The 19,170-nt window shown below is 52.0% G+C and overlaps 1 long non-coding RNA gene across 1 annotated transcript; it reads right to left on the minus strand.

The window, feature by feature from the left end:
- Nucleotides 1–15,782: 15,782 nt before the first annotated feature.
- Nucleotides 15,783–17,820, minus strand: LOC112611558. The gene is made up of 2 exons (XR_003116683.1): nucleotides 17,432–17,820; nucleotides 15,783–16,395 (listed from the first exon to the last, which is right to left on the minus strand). It is a non-coding gene; the product is annotated as an uncharacterized LOC112611558 (long non-coding RNA).
- Nucleotides 17,821–19,170: the final 1,350 nt, after the last annotated feature.

Genomic DNA, 19,170 nt, shown 5'->3' on the forward strand with positions numbered 1-19,170 from the left:
GCCTTCCAAAGAATATTCTTTTTTTTTTTTTTTTTTGAGACAGAGTCTCACTCTGTCACCCAAGAATATTCTTAAATAAGACTTAAAAGTCTTATTACTTCTTGTAATTTAGACCTGCTGACTACACGTTGTGTTAGCAGGTATGGAAACAGCATTCGTCTCTTTGTGTGTCTCTGTCAGAGCTCTTGGGTGACCAGGTGCATTGTCAATGAGCAGGAATATTTTGAAAAGAATCTTTTTTCTGAGTAGTAGCAGTAGGTCTTACGTGTGGGCTTAAAATATTCAGTAAACCATGTTGTAAACAGACGTGCTGTCATCCAGGCTTTGTTGTTACATTTCTAGAGCACAGGCAGAGGAGATTTAGCATCATTCTTAAGGGCCCTGGGATTTTCAGAATAGCACATGAGCACTGGCTTCAACTTGAAGTCACCAGCTGCATTATCCCTGAACAAGAGAGTCAGCCTGTCCTTTGAAGCTTTGAAGCCACACATTGACTGCTTGCTAGCTAGGAAATTCCTAGATGGCATCTTCTTCCAATAGAAAGCTCTTGGTCTATGTTGAAAATCTGTTGTTTAGTGTGGCCACCTTCGTCGATGGTCTCAGCCAGATCCCCTGGAGAACTTGCTGCAGCTTCTCCATCAGCACCTGCTGCTTCACCTTGTGCTTTTTATGTTACGGAGATGGTTTCTTTCCCTAAACCTCGTGAACCAACCTCTGCTGGTTTCCAGCTTTTCTTCTGCAGCTTCCTCACCTCTCTCGGGATTCACAGAATTGAAGAGAGTTAGGGCCTTGCTCTGGATTAGGCTTTGGCTTAAGGGAATGTTGTGGCTGGTTTGATCTTCTGTCCAGACCACTCAAACTTTCTCCTTCTCAGCAGTAGGGCTGTGTGCTTCCTTGTGGTTCACTGGAGTCACACCTTAAGTTTCCTTCATGAACTTGTCTTTGGCATCCACAACTCGGCTAACTGTCCGGTGCAAGAGGCCTCGCTCTTGGCCTGTGTCAGCTTTTCACCTGCCTTCCTCACTAAGCTTAATCATTTCTAGCTTTTGGGTTAAAGTGAAAGACCTGCAATTCTTCCTTTCACTCAAACACTTAGAGGCCATTGTAGGGTTACAAATTGGCCTAATTTCAATGTTCTCATGTCTCCGAAAATAGAGAGGCCCAAGGAGAGGGAGAGGGATGGAGGAAGGGCTGGCTGGTGGAGCAGTCAGAACACATCCAGCATTTATCCAGCAAGTTTGCTGTCTCATGTGGGCACGGTTTGTGGTGCCCCAAAACAATTACAATAGTGAATAACATCACAGATGCCTGATCACAGATCACCATATATCATAAATAATGAAAATCTTTGAAATCCTGAATTACCAAAAGGTGACAGAGACACAGAGTGAGCACGTGAGCTGTCGGAAAAATGACTCCCATAGATTTGTTTGACTCAAGGTTGCCACAAACCTTGGTGTTACTCAATGTTACAAGGATTTTTTAAAATTTCAGTTTAATATAATTTGGGTGAATTGTATAGAAGAAAATTGATAGTTTAAGTTTATATTCTTCTACATGCAACATTGAGTAACCTGACTCTGGTATTTAGAGAGTAGTTACTTTTATATCAAATGATATTAGGAGTGTACTTTCTCTTTTCCTCCCAAATGCTTGATTATTCATAAATTAAAGGCAATCCAGGTACACTTCAGTTCCTTGAATAGTTGTTCCTGAAGTGTGTGGGATGAATGTTTGTTAATTAAATCAGGTTTTTCTATTGAGCAGCTTTATTACAACTTTGGAAATATTTATCTTATTTGATTCTTGATCTTCAAGATTCCCACGCACCTTCACATTTCCCAGCACACACAGTCACATACACACACACGCTCACACATGCTCATACACTCACATACACACTCTCACAGACACACTCACATACATGCTCTCACACACCTACACACTCACACACATGCTCACACACTCATACACTCACACATACATGCTCACACACTCACAAATATGCACTCACACTCACCCACACACATTCTCACACACACACGTTCACACACATACTCGCACATGCATGCTCACACACATATACTCAAAACACATGCTCACACATATTTACATACACACACACTCACACACCTATACTCACATGCTTTCACTCACACACATACACATGGTCATACACATACACTCACACACATGCTGACACATATACTCAAATGCTCACACTCATACACTTACACACATGCTAACACTCACGGTAACATATACACTAACACATGTACTCACAAACAGACTCATATACTCACATATACTCATACACACATATAGACTCACAATGATCACACATTCACTCATACACACACATGCTCACACAGACTCACATATACTCACAAACTCACACTCATATATACTCACACTCAGAGTCACATTTACATTCACATATATGCTCACATTCACACATACACATATGCTCACACACATGCTCACACTCAGTCACGTATCCTCACACACATGCTCTCACACACATTCACATATACTTTTACACACATGCTCACACTCACACTCTGTTGTGTTAATTAGGCTTCTTAGTCTGCTTTCTGCTGCTGTAACAGACTACACAGATTGGGTAATTTATACAGAAAAGAAGCTCCTTTGGCTCATGGTTCTGGAGGCTGGGAAGTCCAAGAGGCCGCGCGGCACCTGGTGAGGGTCGTCCCATGGTGGGCAGCATCGCATGGTGAGAGCACATGACCCAGAGAGAAAACAGGGGCCAAACTCACCCTGTATCTGGAGCCCATGCCCACGATCACTAGCCCTCTCGCTATAATGGCATTAATCCGTTCACGAGGGAGGAGTCCTCACCACCTAATCACCTCTTGAAGGTCCCGCCTCTTCATACTGTTACAATTAAGTTTTCAACACATGAACTTGGGGACATGCTGAAACCACAGCATTAGGCAATGATTTGTCATTTGTCACTATAATTCAATCATTTCATCAAGCAGTTTCTTTTTGAAATATAATTACTCCCTTAATAATCACTTCTATGAGTCTCATATTGAGTTCTTAGAACAACAAAATGCTGAGTTGAATTGCCATTATACTGCAACATTAAAATGAGTTTCAGAGAAAATGAAAAGTTCTATTTAGACTTTAATGACAAAGAGATAATTTCCTTTAACAAAGGTTTTGCTGTTATTATTCTTGCCACGATAATTTTAAGTCAGGTCCTTGAAACTAATTTTTCAAATGAATGCACATTTTCTAAAAGCATTGTAATTTTTAATAACTTCAAAAGTCTGTGACCATCATAACAAAAATGGATTTTAAGAATTTGCGGGCCGGGCGCGCTGGCTCAAGCCTGTAATCCCAGCACTTTGGGAGGCCGAGATGGGTGGATCACGAGGTCAGGAGATCGAGACCATCCTGGCTAACCCAGTGAAACCCCGTCTCTACTAAAAAATACAAAAAGCTAGCCGGGTGAGGTGGCGGGCGCCTGTAGTCCCAGCTACTGGGGAGGCTGAGGCAGGAGAATGGCAGGAACCCGGGAGGCGGAGCTTGCAGTGAGCCGAGATCGCACCACTCACTCCAGCCTGGGCGACAGAGTGAGACTCCGTCTCAAAAAAAAAAAAAAAATTTTTTTTTGCGGTTTGGGCTCAGGTGCATGTATGTTCATTCCACCACAGACTGGAAGCGCCTGTTAGATTTCCTCTCATTGCTGTTTTTCATTTACAAAAATGTTTAAGTCATCTATAAAAACATAGTATTTGCTATTTCTGCCCTCAGAAGCACACATATATTCGGGGACTGGTGAAAACATTAATGTTTGATCAAATATGTAAGTAAAGAGGTAACTGTAAAAACGGCTATATAATTCTAGAACTAAGAAATACTTTCTTATACAGAGAGGCTTGATCAAATTCTTATAAAGGGGAAAGTTTATTAAAGTCAAGTTGATGGTAGGGTAAAAAGTGTAAAACTTTCTTTTAATTAAAAATAAAAGGTGGGGGAGCTTAGTTTAAATGAAGGCTCCACCTCCCCTTTCACTGGAGGATGGTCACTTCCCAGGACCCATGGTCCACACCAGCCACAGAAGTGGCTCCTGGGGAACAAGAAAAAGGGAAAGGTCTGCCCTGTCCAGAACCCGCAAGTCAGCGCCCAAATCCTTACGTGGCTGGCCTGTGGGCTGCACCAGCACCGCCTTCTCCAGGAGCCATCAGTGGGACCCAGGCTGCCCCTCCACCTGGCTCCAGGCTCAGCTCCTCCACTCACAGATTCTGAGGCCACATCCCGTCCCTCTGCTCCAGCCCACCCGCTGCCTGGGACCAGCCCGCTCCCTCTCCTCTTGCACTGCCATGACCTCTCAGATGCAGCTGTCCCAAGCCGAGTCTCGGCCGCTCATAGGCCCAACTCCAACTGAGGCCCTCCAGTGTCCCCTCCACGTGACCTTCCGTGTTCCGTTCTCCCACGTGGCCCAGATCAAAAGCTCCAGGCCAGCCTTCATCCCCCTGCCCTCCCACCATGCTGCTGACACACCCCTGCCCTGTCTGCTTCTCAAACCATCTGAAAGCCACACAACTGAAGGGGTTTCTTTCCATTCGTAGGAGTTACAACTCTTAAACCACAGCTTCTCTTTATTAAAAAATAAAATGTTTGTTTCCCTCAACAAATACCCGCATGCACAATCCATCATCAATTCCTGTTTATTCCACCTTCCACATATTTCTGGACTGCAGAGTGGGTTAATTTAAAATGTATGTTTCCTAACATCTACATATTTCTGGATAGTAGAGTGGGCTAATTTAAAATGTGTGTTTCCTAACATACTCAGCGAGTGAACTCCATGGCTTCCACTTCCTTCTCCCTTCCTCGCCGTCTCTAGGAGGGCAGGTGTGGGTCCTGAGGGCCGTGCCCCCCAGGGAGGGGATACCGTCATAGAATAAAACATACACATCTGACACCCAACCCGGTGCCCCAGCCCGAACCCAGGCCAGGCACCCCCGGAGGCCTCACCCTGGTCACCGCCTTCCCCGTCCCTACATTTCTTCACAAGTCTCCCCTCTCTTGACCTGGTGCTAGCCTGGTTCCTTCCAGGTCGGCCCAGCACCACGGAGGCTCCTCGAGACCTGCCTTGCCCACCCCAGGAAGCTGTGCAGCATGGATTGCCCTGTTGGCTTCTCCTCCACCCTCCTCTCTGAAACCCTTCTCTCCCTCCCCCTGACTCGAAGCCTCCACTCATTGCTGACCAGGGAATTCTCCACCTGACACCCCTGGTGTGGCCTGAGTCTATCTCTTCCAAAGACACAGCCCAGCCATCCGCTCACGCCAGAGCCACAGCCTGGGGCAGGTGATTCCCCCTTCCCCGCTAAGGGGTGCCATGGCATCCAGTGTGCAAAAGCCAGTGGTGCTGTGAACACCCCAATGTACAGGGCACCCCACCATGGAGAACGGGCACCCCCACCGTGGAGAACAGCCTGCCCGTGAACACCTAATGTACAGGCAGCCCCACCATGGAGAACGGCCTGCCCGTGAACACCCCAATGTACAGGGAAACCCACCATGGAGAACGGCCTGCCCCGAATGCAGGGTGCTGGTGGCAAGAAGCCTGCTCCAGGGATCTTGAGGTCAGCACAGCGATGGCTGCCCTAACACAGGAGTCCTGCTGCAGGCCAGGGGGTTTCCCATTGAGAAGCCCAAGGAGCTCTTCCCATTACAACAGAAACAGCTCCCTACCCAGAGTTCCCCGCAGATGCTCCACCCGTCACACTCACATGCTAAAACCAGAAGCTGCCTGAGAAACGGTTTTCTGGTCAAATATCTTTGGAAAAGGCTGAATTGCACTAACCAGGGGTTTCTTCACTGTAGGGAGTGCCGGGGCCTTCAATACACTTTCATGTCAAGAATCCCAGAGCGCTGTACGGCAAGCAAGACTTCCCCAATTTCTGTGACCATAAAACATTTCTTTCAGGGGACTCGAGGATCCCACGCTTGGAGAAACACCTCCTCTGACCAAGCGTTAGGTTTCCATGGTGAGTTGACCACCATGATCCGCTCTTCAAAGACATTAGATATTTTAAGCTTCATCATGTAAATAATTTATCATCTTCAGCAATTTCCTCAAAAAACATCACTACAAAAATAAAAAATAAACTGAACAGACCTACGTCCTACATTATGGGTTGTGACGAAAGCTTACAAATCTCCAGAAACTCAGACACCACACACGCACCTATAAACATAGGAACAGATTTTGGAGGTCACTGATCCCAGGTTGAAACTCTTTCCTGCATGAACAGGAACCAAGAGGCCGTGGATGGGCCCAGTGACCATCAGCGGACGGCAACACAGAACCGGTATCTGCCCCACGTCTCCTTTCCATCACCTGTTTGACTGGTTTTTATATGATTCTGTCATTCGGAGATGGCACCAAGGGTATATGTAAGTCACACGATCCAAGCAGGGCAACCTGAAAATCACCCAAACTGGTTCCTCAAAACCTTCCAACTAAAAACCACTGGTTGGCAAAGAAATAATTGTTGTTTGAGGTATCCTAACTATTCTGATTTGATCATTATCCATCGTATGCACAGATCTAAAAGCCTCATACCCCAGAAATGTGCATAATTATTACATCCCCACTTCCAAGCGATGCTGGGCTGACCCACCGTCGTGGGACAGGAACACCCACGGTCATCGTCACCACCCTGGGATTCGGAGAGTTTTCTTTTGCATCACATTATCAAAGAAATAGCTGATCAATAAAACATATTTCAGAAGGCAAAAAAAGAAAAAGTCTGTGGTTCAGATAGAAAGTGAATCTATGGCTTCTGGGATGGGGGCAAGGGAATACTGAGTAACTGCTATGGGCAATTGTGTTTTTTTGGGAAGATGAAACAATTTGAAACCAGATAGGAGTGGTGTTTGCACAACACTGTGAATGCACGAATGCTATGAAATTGTTCTCCTTACTATGGCTAACTTTACGGGTTGTGAATTTCACCTCAACTTGAAACAGAAAAGCAAAAAATGGGTGGCTTCCATTTCCACAGCTGTTCATCTCTACCACCGGCCTGCTGCTCCTGGGAGGACACGTCTGTTAACAGCAGGTCTCTTGGGAATGTTTTCGGAGTATTCTTGTACCAACATAATATTGTATTACTAAAGCATATTCACCTTCTATTTTTAATGGTACTTTAAAATGTAGTTAGGTCATAAAATGTTTCTTCTTAAGTCATTCCTGTTTTTAGAAAATATGGTCATGGTATTCGAGTCTACCTTACTTCTTGAAACCTGCAGGTGTATTTAATAAGCTACAACCTGAAACTGCGGAAAACACCCATAATCACATGGCTAGATAGGAACTTTGTGTTCAGACTTTTCAAAGACGCTTATTAACAACAGAGGAGAGATATAAAATATATAACTCAAGGAATGGAAGAGATGACAGCACATTCGCTCCACCCCATGGCAGCTTAGAGAAATGGACCGGGCTGGGCTGGCACCCCAAGACTGGGTACCAACACCCTGAATCGTATTTTCAACCCTGTCTTTCTTGGCTGCTGAACCCACCAGCACCAGCTCTCTCTGGAAACAAGTCAGGTTGCCCTCCCACACCCTCCTGAGCCTGCTTCCCAGTCTCCTTGTTATCCACAACCCTCCTCTACCTGGCCTCTAGGACTCCTCGAACGACACCTCCAGGGGGGCCGGTCTGATGTTGCTGCACTCCCTCCACCCCTCTAATCACAGGAGTCTGTAGTTTCTAGAAAACCTAATCTTGCTCCTGTCCTGATCCTTCTAATAAACTCTCTTCATGATCCTGCGGGGTGGTCTGGTTTTGCTGCCTTCGGCCAAGTGGCCTATTTTCCCAAGCCTGCATCTGAGCTTAGCCCTCTCCCCTGCTGCGAGCACCCACTTTGGCAGCACCCTGCCTCAGAAGATAGGAACACTTTAAAAATCTGTATATGCGCCTAGTGATGTTTTATATACACACACGTCTCTTCATAAAAGGAGAAAATAGAAAAGCTGCATGTATGACGTGAAATCCCAGGTGGTTCTGTAGACTCAGGGTGAACGGCCTGCAAAGATGACATGACAGAGCCAAGCAGGCCCATCAGTCCTCTCCTTATCCTCTCTCGATAGACAGACACAAAATGTTCACTGATTTTTGGTCATCGTTGTGGCAAAGACATTGTTACAACAGCATACCACACCCTTGTGATACTGGAGTACCTGCTGACCATCCAAGGCTGCTATTTCTCCCCGGGTCTAAGGAAAAGTACTCTGTATTCATTTCACCGACACAAAACCAAGCAGCCACTGTGAGTGCTCCGTGTCGTCTTCCTCTGGACAAAGGGGCTGCGGAGGCGGTGGGGAGAGGGCACTGGGGGCGCTGAAGCCGCAGCCGCCTCAAGGTCTCAGCACTGGGCCACGTTCCGCAGTGTAGAGGCCATTCTCTACAATGGCCCAGTCAGCAGTTTCAGAACAAATGTGCCTGATGGCATGAGGTGGCCATGTTCACATTCATGCAAATTCCCTGCGGCACACTGAGATCTTTGCACGCTTTGGAGTGAGGTGTCGATCGCATCTGGGAGAACGAACCAACCCCGTGGCCAGCCTGTGGCCCGGGCGCAGAACGGCTCGGCCGCGACGGTGCCATTGGTTGAAGCATTTCCTGAGAACAGCCCCCTCTCCCCACACTTCTCCATGCTCCACGGAACTGACTGCTGTGCCCAGGGCTGCACCAGCCCATGGTGCACATCAGCATCCTGGAGGGCTGGCCACACCCAAACCCCATGCAGATCCTTTCTGCACCACCCCCTCTTCAAACGCTTCATCTTCTCTGATTTAGCACAAACAACTAGAAGGTTCTGAGGACCAGGCGGGGATTCCTGTTTAAGGGGAGGCACCATCCTCAAAAACAGTCCCTGGAAGGCTGGAGAGAGCAGAGCGAGCTCGGCATTTGGAGAGGCCTGAGTGTGGCCTGCGGGAGCCCAGACACACCACCTCACCTGGCTGCGCACTGGCTTCCGGCACAGAGACGTCTTCCCAACAGCCAAGTGGCCTCGGACAAGATATTCCAACTCTTGTGGCTTCAGTTTCCTCATCTTTACTAAGGGGACAATAATAAGTACCCAGGGGCTGGGTGCAGTGACTCACATCAGTAATCCCAGCACTTTGGGAAGCCAAGGCAGAAGAAGCACTTGAGGCCGGGAGTTCAAGACCAGCCTGACCAACACAATGAGACCCCATCTCTAAAATAAAACTAAATAAATAAGTACCTCACTGGGTATTGTGTGGACTGTAAAGCCCTTAGCGCAGGTGAATAATCTGACTTAGGAACACATGTGCCAATACCATATGACACGGAGGAAATGAGGGGCAGCTCCTGAGCTGGGTTTAAGCGCTCCAGTGTCCTGTGCCTCTAACGTCTGGAGCAGGAGGGAGTACTGGCAGGTGGGCTGGGCGGGAGGACCATGGTGCTTGCATGCAATGGATGGGCAGTGTATTCTTTTTTCCTTTTTTTTTTTAACTTTTATTTTAGGTTTAGGGAATACATGCGCATTTTTGTTATGTAGGTAAACGCATATCACAGGGGTTTGTTGTACAGATTATTTAGTCACACAGGTACTAAGCCCAGTACCCAATAGTTATTTTTCCTGCTGCTCTCCCTCCCCACCTCCTCCAACCTCTTTGATTCCATGCGATTTCATCATTTACCTCCCACTTACAAGTGAGAACATGTGGTATTTGGTTTTCTGTTCCTGTGTTAGTTTGCTAAGGATGATGACCTTCAGCTCCATCCATGTTCCTGCAAAGGACATGATCTCATTCTTTTTATGGCTGCATAGTATTCCATGGTGTGTTGTACCACAGGATACATATGTACATATGTACCACATGTGTGTGTGCACACATGTGTGCCCACTGCACATGTGTGATCTCAAATCACTCCCATCCCAACCTGGCACCCACCAAGCCACCCATCCACAGTGGGTGCAGAAAGTAGCATTTATAGGCACCCCCAGTGGCTCTGACGTCTGCTTAGAAGACATGGGCCTGTGCCTCCTAACCTGGGTCCACAAAGGCTGGTTGTGACACGCATTTGAGAGGCACAGACAATGAAACCTGCCAGAGCTACGCAGCAGGCGATGGGCTGTGATGGGGGTCTTCAGGGTCCACAGAGGAGGTCCCGCTGGAGAGCAGGAGGTGGCCGTGGTGCCCTGAATATGTGAGCAAGTATGACCCCTTCTGAAGTTTGCCACAAGAAATAAACGGTTCCCATTAGCAAGTCTGTTTACCAAACACTCTCAGAACTGTCGTGTTTTGGGAAATACTGAGATGCCTTTGTAACGGAGAAGGTCGCTAAGACTTCCTGTGCTAGAGGCACTGACTTCCTGCCAGGCCTGGGAAGGACATGTCCTGGCCTTCTCCGTGGAGGTATTTTTCTCCTATCATGTGTGTCTTATTGTCTGGATGTGTCACATTCAAGTCTCAGCTCTTCCTTCAGGCCTTCGGAACCCCTGAGACAAAATTTTGAGTGGGTTGACCTGGAACCCCACACTACCCCGGCAGCTCCACTGAGGTCCCCTCTTCCCCAAGGTTTCCATTGTCTGCAACACCCAGAACAAGCCCACTGCCCAGGCCCCAAGCATCGAGGGTCCTGGCCTTCCACTCACCTTCCACATCCAAGCCAGTCTGGGAGCCTTCGTTCCACCACTGCTCTCTGTGGTCTCAGAGCCTCCCGGGACCCCTCCATCCTATTTTCCATCACAGGGTTCCACATGGCCTTCATGGATACTTTTACTGCCATCGGCGTTTCTCACACTGCCTGGGGCTCCCTTTTGCAGCCTATCATTTTCCTCCCCCAGCCTCTGAGGACACCTTTATTTAAGGGAGGCCCAACGCCACCACTGTCCAGCCCCCGCTGCCTGCCCAGATCAACAAGCAGGCATGTCACGGCAGATTGTCCCTTCCTAGAGGAATGACTGTAATAAAACACAACTGTAGCCTTTCAGCGACTCATTGAAAGGCCCGGAACACCACTCCCAAGGTCCAGGCATGTGGGCAAGCCGGGCTGAGTAAGGCGGTGCTGGCATCTCACCACACACCGCACTGCACGCGGCCAGCCAATTTTACAACACATGGCAACTGGCTACTTAAGAGACAGCTGCAGTGAACAGTCCTGAAAAGTGAAGCATCCTTGGTCAAGCAAAGAAAGATCCCATCCACTTTTCTAGCTTCTGAATTTTGACTTACTAGGTTTTCTTAAAGTAGAGTGCACCTGCGCCGCATCCAATCATTTCCAGACTTTAGGCAAACCCACCTTCCAACCAGGAGTCGAAATTCTTATAAAGAATTCCTTTTTTTTTAACTTTTCGATTCCAAAGAAAATCAGTTTCTTTGGGACCCATGTGTCTCCATCAGTGAAGGCCCCTACCTGTGGCTCCTGTGACACTATCCTTTCCTGGAGACGCTGTGCTTTTCGTTCTTCCATTTCTGATTTCAAGCAGAAAAGAGCTGATGAGTCAGACCTCCACACTGGCAGGCACGGAATACATGTTATCAAGCAAACCTCTGCAGAGGTCTGGGGGTCAAGGGAGACACAGGAATCCCCACAGATCCGTCACATCGCCGGGCGGCACAGGCTCTGCAGTGTCGGCCCTGGTTCTGCCAAGGTCGAGAGGAGGCCTCACACCTGGCCCCCAGTCTGCCTAGGCCAGGCATCTCTATGCGCCAGCACGTGGCCGCTGGACACACCTGCTGAGTATTTAGCTAATCAAGCCACATGGCCGTTTGAGAATGAGATGATCACTCTGCTCTCTTTCATCCTGGAGACTGCACTGATTCCAATCTATCTGACTTTTGTACCTCTTCTCCTGTCCCTGACCTGCCAGGACAGCCCGAATGGAATCTGTGGGCCAACAGCTCAGTGCAATCGGTCACAGAGAAGACGCCCATCCTGGAACGCGGGCGGAAGCCACCCCCGCCCCCGCACTCAGCCCTCTTTGTCCGCTGCTCAGTGGTCAAGGGCCTTGTGGTGAGCGCCTCCCCACACACGCAGCCTCCTGCGGAATTCGGCCCTGCACTTTTGCAGAGCTTGGAGCCAAGATGAATGACATCTGTGATCATGAGAAAGCCAAGAACGATGGAAACGGTTGCATCGAAGTTGTGCCCGCTTTCTGAAACTTCTTTGAACTGGTTGTGCAGAGCAGAGGAGCTCTACTGCCAGGAAAAGCGCGGAGGGGGCGTCCCCGGGTCGGGCGCGCACACAACCAGAGCACGGGGCTCCCCAAGCGGGTTTGTCCCGGACGCAGACGGGCCGAGAGCCGAGACGTGGACGCGGCATTTCTCACGCCAGGAGCTCCCCGCGCGCGCTCCCCTTACACAGTCCCCGCCCCGCAGGCCGAGAGGACCGCGGGGACCTGCGCGGGGCTGGGCCGTCCAGGAGGCCTCGGGTCTGCGCCCCGCTCAGCCCCCGCAGGACGCCTTTCGCGAGGGACGCTGTTCTGAAATCAGCTGTGGGGTTTCGCGCAGGCCCGTCCTCCGGCTGCAGCCATCCAAGTGGCCCCCGCGTGGTGAGGCGGGGCCAGACCCGATGACCTCCGCGGTGGTAGAACCCCGGGCGGGGGCGGGTGTCAGTCCTCCTCCCGAGAGGGCGCCGCGGGGACACAGCCCACAGCCGGGAGCGAGCGGGACACCGGCCTCGGGCCTGACGCCGCTCACCCGAGGGTGCCCGAGCCCCGCTGGGACCCGTGCAGAGCCCTGGGAAAGCCCTGGGGCGGGACCGACGGGAGCGGGAGGAGCGAGGACCCGGCCTGCCGGCGGAGTGGGGCCCGGAGCCAGGGTGTCCCCCGTCCGCCCCCAACCCCGCGGCCTCGCCAATGAGGAAACTTCGGGGGCGGGGTCCCCGCACTGCAGTCCCCGCGCCTGTGGCCACATTCTTTTCACAGTTACCTCCCAGCCCCCATTTGGCGCGCTACGTCTGAGGTTGCGGAACTGCGGTGGGAACAGACCGCGCCGGGGCGTGTGAAATGAGGGTGCCCGGGAACCCCTCCCTGCACGTGGGGTCCTGCAGGCAGCCGCGCCTTAAGGCCAGAGTCGAAGGCCGCACCTGTGGGTGCGGACACAGGGAACGTTAGAGGAGACAGAAACTGGGGTCCTCCCTGCGTTCCACCCGCCGCACCCTTAAGTCTCACTCTCCCCAAAACGCGCCCGAAACTCGGCCTCGACTGGGCCTCGGGGTCCGGCGACCCTCGCAGCCTCCCCTGGGCAAACCCGGAGCGCCCCTGGAACTCCCCGCACGCGCACGCGCGCACTCACACGGACGCGCGCGCGGGCAAAGCCTCGTCCCCGCGCTCAGGCAGCCCGGACTGGCGCGGGGGGCGGGGCGGATGGAGGGAAGCGAGGGGGCAGGAAATGCCGTTAATTGAGGGTAACGCGCATGCATTGCACGGGCGGCCTTTGATGTGCGCCTCCGGGCCAGCCCGGCCCCTCCACGCCGGCTAGCCCACCCGGCGTGCGCCCCTCTCCGCCGGCGCTCCCGGGAGCGCAGGGCCAGCCTGAGCGCGGAGGACGCGTGGCATTGATTTCCAGCGAGCAGGAGGCTGTGGGCTCACTCTGTCTGCAACGCGAGACAGTGCGTGGAGCCCTTTTTGTTTCTCCCCCCAACCCCGGGCCTCCTGGGGTGGGTCCGGAGACCGAGCGCTGCGGGGAATGATCGCGCTGACCGCGGGTCCTCATGAGGAGAGGCCGCCTTGTCTTGACCTAATGTATGTACACATATAAATACAGTGGTCGTCCAAATGACATTCCACTCACTCTGCCTCCCCCTCTTTTTCTTTTCATCATCAGCAAATAAAGATTAGCCGGGAAGATTATAGAAAGCGTTTTCAGGCTGGCGCTGATCTTTATTCCAGGGGCTTTGTGATGATATTGATGATGATGATGGTCAAGTGGACAGTTTGATTTTTGTGTTTGGAGCTAGTTATAAAGAATCAATATTATATCAAGGGGTAACTTTCGTGATAAAGGACTTTAACCACTCTGGCTATTCATCATAAGTCTGTAGCAAGCAGATAGGTCAAAAGAAATTATATTGCACTAAAGAGTGAGTCTTCTTATCTCTCCCATACCAGGGGAATAAGGGACAAGCCGATCGATACAGTAGCTGCTGTATACTTCTTGCAATTATCAATAGCTGATTTCGCCTTTTGAGGCCTGCATCTATTAATGCAAGCTAATAATAATCGTTTGAGCCTCCCTATAGGCAAGGAGTCAAAGTTTTAACTTGCTAGCATTATTTATGTAATCATACATGCTGAAATGCCCCTCCTGGTCTACATGCAGCCCCGAGCCACAGTTCAGCCATCAGGAGAGAAGTACTTCACCATCGTTTGCATCCCTCAGTGCAAAGACGATTGTGAGCGGATGTTTCTGTGTATGCCATAAAAAGCCACGGAATGTCTGCCTCTGATGACTACAGTGAAACTACACAGTGTACTGGAATAAACACACAGGAAGGCTTCGGAGCACACAACCAAAATGGACTGATACACTCCACACCCAGCTTGCATCTGTTAAAAATATTCAGGCATATTTATCTCAATAGCTTTGAGAGCAAAGGAGGTCACAGCAGTTGTATCCAGTGTGGACAGGGCAGTTAGCTATGTGCTGGTTTATTTACGTAGAGCATTTTATTTTTATGGGGCAAGTTATCTTCAAGTAGGCAGAGGGTTGGAAAAAGCGTTTTCAAAAAACCATAAATATAATTTTTGGCTACATGTTTTCTAGCACACCCCCGCCCAATGTAATAGAAAAGCAACATCTTTATAATTGGCACTTGACATGCTGTTTGCGTTGGGCTGTGGCACACCAAGCACAGATTTCCTGTTGATGGAAACATTTATCATCCTGATTGCCCCAGAGTGGCAGGTGGTGTTATCAATTACCTCTTCTTACCAATAATAATATTAGTATGGTAATATCTTTGCTCAAGTGAGAACCAATTAGCAGTCACTTGTCACAGCATTAAAGGCACAAAATCATGCTGGATTTAACTCTGAGAACCTAAAACAAAAGTTGGGGGTAGGGGAGGAACCAGAGAGAGGGAGAGAGGTGGCCAGAGAATAGAAGAAAGGAACTTTGGGTGGGGGGAGCAGTGAAAGAAGACAGAAAATGAAAGCCCTAATATTTGACTTTTTTTTTTTTTTTTTTTGCATTAAGTGGTTGGGGGAAATACTTGTAAACAAAGCTTCAAATGCACCTTAGGTAAAACCAGCTTCTGTGAATCTGGGGCCAGGTAGCTTCAATAAACTGTGACTGTGATGGTAAATTAGACCCAACTATTCCACTTCCAATCAATCTTGCAGATAGGCTTTGTTTTATCTGAATGTTACCGATTGAACCAAACACCTAATTATATGTTTCACTAATGTAAAATATACAGCATTAATTTGTAAATAATATTAGACAGACAAAATAATAATGTGTCACCTCTTAAGATGAAAACAACATTGCAAGAGGAAAGACAATTAACAAATTAGATTTAATTACAGGGAAGAAAAGCAACTTTTGTTTTTGCGAGTGTTTAGGTATGACAATATTAATAGACAGTGGTCATGTGATGACGAGTACGTGTGTGTCCCTCCGAGTCTACACCCACACAGGCACATGGCCCAGCGTCCCTTTAATCTGGGCAGGACCAGAGCGCACGTCCTGTGTCATCTGCGAAAATATTCCGTGGACACGTTGTCACTTCGCAATAAATCTATGGTTGCAACTCGGGCTTAAGATGCAAACGCTTTTATTAAAAGTTGTCGCACTGAATAAGAGCAATTAAAGTTTCTGATCTGAGTATAGGGAAGGAAGAAAGGCGGGAACAAGCCAGTCAAGAAGTCGCACGCCTTTTATTTTCTACTTTTGCTTTTTTAAAAAATTGATCTTGTTCACTTCAGTCAATGTTTAAAAGGGTGCGCCGCAGAAATTACTCGTGCGCACCATTTCAGCTGTGGGGGCATTCGTACAAGCTTCCGCTGCACACACAGCCTCCCCGGCCCTCTCCTCCAAGGCTCTGCCGGATCTTCCAACGAAATCCCAGAGCAGCCTGCGCTGGGGAGCCCGCAACTCTCTCCAGATCTCTGCACCCCGCACCGCCCGGAATCTGGGACGGCGCCCACGCCGGGCTGGGCCAAGGGCAGAGCTTGCACCCTGCCTTCACGCCCGGTTCACTTGCGTCCACGAAAGCACCGTGCCAGCTTCCTCCATCTTCCCACTCGCGCAACGCACGGCGACCCGCGCGACACTTCTGCAGTCTGAACGCTTGCTTCTTACAAATAAAGGGCCAGAGTCTCACACTTGCCTTCGCTGGAGGGACTTAGAAGATCCTCCCCAGGTCCACACCTTGTAGGAAATGCAAAACAGATCGATGAAATTAAACAGTTGCATTTGGAAGCCCGAGAAAGACCTAAAGACACCGTGCCAGTTTGTTGGAGAGAGGGGTGCGGGACAGGGGGAGCGGGCCTTACGCAACAGAAAAGGTGGTCACAGCGCGCTTAAAATGACCCAGTGGGGAGCTGGTGCCGCCGAGCCAGAGGCTGCGAGTCCAGCTGGTTCTGGACTTGCTCGGCAGGCGTCAGACGCTGTGGGAACCTGTGTCTGCTTCTTCTCCCCAAAGTGTGTCGGTTAAAAGAAAAATAGAAGTAGTAGTAGCAGTAGTGGTCAGGAAAAAAATAAAAATTAAAAGAGAGACACAATTAACCAGGTCATAAAAGCTAGGGCACCTTCGACCAGGGCTCTGGCCGTCCAGCGATCGTTTTGCGTTGTTTCTCCTCTCGAAAGTAGTCTCAGACCCCTGCCTTTCCGCTGCGGCTCTGCGACTTCCCCAAACTCTTTAGTCCTGTAAATTCTGCAAGAAACTCCCATCCTGCAAGCTGCTTTTCCCCCCCTCCCCCCTACGTTCCTTTTTTCTCTCCCCACCCGCGCCGCCTCTCTATGCCCCTCTTTTCTCCGGAAAATTCCTACCCCCCGCGCGCCCCAAAGCCCGGGCTGCAAACTTTTCCCCGCCGGGCGCCTCTGCGCCAGATGCCGGAGCGTCCCCCCAAAGCCTGAGCATCTGCACAAGTTCGCAGCCTAACTGCGGGATAAAGACGTTCGCCCGTAGCTTAACTAGAAAAGCACCATCGATGTGTGTGTTAAACGGGATAAGTAGAGATTTCAAGCATCTTTTATTTGTCTTGAAAAAAAAAAATTCAAATGAATACGCCCGCCACCAAAAGGCAAAATAAAACCAACCTTAAGGGTTTTTTGTGGTTTTTTTTTTTTTTTCAAAAGTGGCGATAGGAGCTGTTTGGACATGACTCCAACCTGCGCCCTCCCTTCCTCTATGACTCTCCTGCGCTTTTCCTGGAACCCAAAGCTCTGACTTCGTCAAACTTACACAATTAAATGCGGGCGGGAGAACTCGGGCTGGGAAGCAAGCGGGAAGATTCTAGAATGGAAGGCAGCCCGCCGAGCGCCGCGAGCCGCGCCAGGCCGGGTCCGATGGAGCAGGCGGGGATTCCTCCCCCAGGCGGACCCCCGCCACCAGCCCTGCCAGGAGCTTGCGGCCCGCGGAGCGCCCCGGGCCGGCCGCTCACCGCCCGCTTCCCCCAGCGAAAGACTCGGGGAAGCTCCAGGAGGCCATCCGTGCTGACGCTTCACATCAGACAGGGCCACTTGCAAGGACAAAAATAAGAAATTTAGGAAATGAAAAAAGACGTACTGGGGCGAGGGGCGAGGGGCGCGGGCGCGGCGGCTACTGGGCCTGGGGCACATCCTGGCGGCCGCTGGGGGAGAGAGGACACGCGCGGGAGGGCGCGAGGCGGGTGCACGGCCGCGGGTGGGAGTGCGCGCCTGTGCGCGCGGGGCGAGGGCGAGGGCGCGTGCGTGCGACCGCGGGAGAGGGGGCGGGCGCGTGTGCAGGGAGCGCGCCGCGCCAGCTGCCCCAGACTGTGGGGCCGATCCAAAAGTGCGCAACCCCCTCACCTGGCCCCCGTGTCATCCCCGAAATCCGGGAACGGAGTGGGCCGCGCGCAGGACTTTGGTGGAGTTGGAACTTTCGGTCGCGCTCGCTGCCCACTCCGCTGGCGCCCGGAGGCCCGTGGGGAAGGGGGACTAGGGTGGGGACACCGGGGTCCTGCGGTCCCCTCCCTTTCCTGCATTTAAGAAGCCGACGGTGGCGCAGAGGCTCCGGCGGGCTGGCGCGGGGGCGAGGCGGCCCCGGTGGCGGCAGCGGGCGGGGCGGGCGCTCCGGAGTCGGTGGGGCCCGCGGGTTGGGGGGCGGGGAGAGGGGGGAGTGAAAGGGAGGGGGCACGCAGGGGAGGGAAAGGAGGGGAGGAGCCGCGCGGCCCGCGCCGCTTCCGAACCGGAAAGTTGGTCTTGCCGAAGTCCTGCCACCCCGGCGTGCGCACTCCGCTCCGCTCCGGCCGCGAGCCTCCGAGCCCGGCCGGCCGCCGGGGGAAGCCCGCGGAGGGGACGCGGGGCCGGGCGAGAAGGTCCGGAGAGCGGGGGCACCTGAGCCCGAGCGGGCCCGCCGCGCTGAGCTGCGCCGAGAACCGCGGCGGAGCAGTGAAGGCGGCCGGCCGACCCCGCGCGCCCGGAGTAGGAGGCCCGGCGCCCGAGCGGCCCGGGCGAGACAAAGGCGCCGGGTCGGAGCCCTGCCCGCGGCCGCTCGCTCCGGGAGGGGCCGCCCGGCGGCGGCGGGGGGGGCGCGGGCGGCGGCGCAGACACTCTATAAAGGGGCGAGCCCGGCGCGCCGGCGGAGACGGCGCCGCGCGGACGCCGCCAAAGTTTGCTGCCTGCGCCCTGCGGAGGGGCGGCCACCGCGGCCCGCGCCGCACCCGGGCCCCGCCAGAGCCGCACTGGGGGCGGTCGAGGAGCGCGGCGCCTGGAGCCTGCGATGTGAGGCGGTGCCGGGCAGCGCGCGCCCCGGTCCCGAGGCGCCGCGGCCCCCTCCTCGCCGGCGCGGCCGCTAATTGCGAGCGCGGCCTCATTTGCATAGGCCGCCGGAGTCCGCTGGAGCCCGGCCAATCGGCGCGGCCCTCCGCTAATGGCCATGCATTATTCACCAGCCTAATTGCTCAGCCCCATGCGCGGCCCGCGCAGCCGCCGCCGCCGCCGCCGCCCCGCGCCCCGCGC

The sequence above is a fragment of the Theropithecus gelada genome, chromosome 18 (assembly GCF_003255815.1).
Source record: "Theropithecus gelada isolate Dixy chromosome 18, Tgel_1.0, whole genome shotgun sequence".
Lineage (NCBI taxonomy): Eukaryota > Metazoa > Chordata > Mammalia > Primates > Cercopithecidae > Theropithecus > Theropithecus gelada.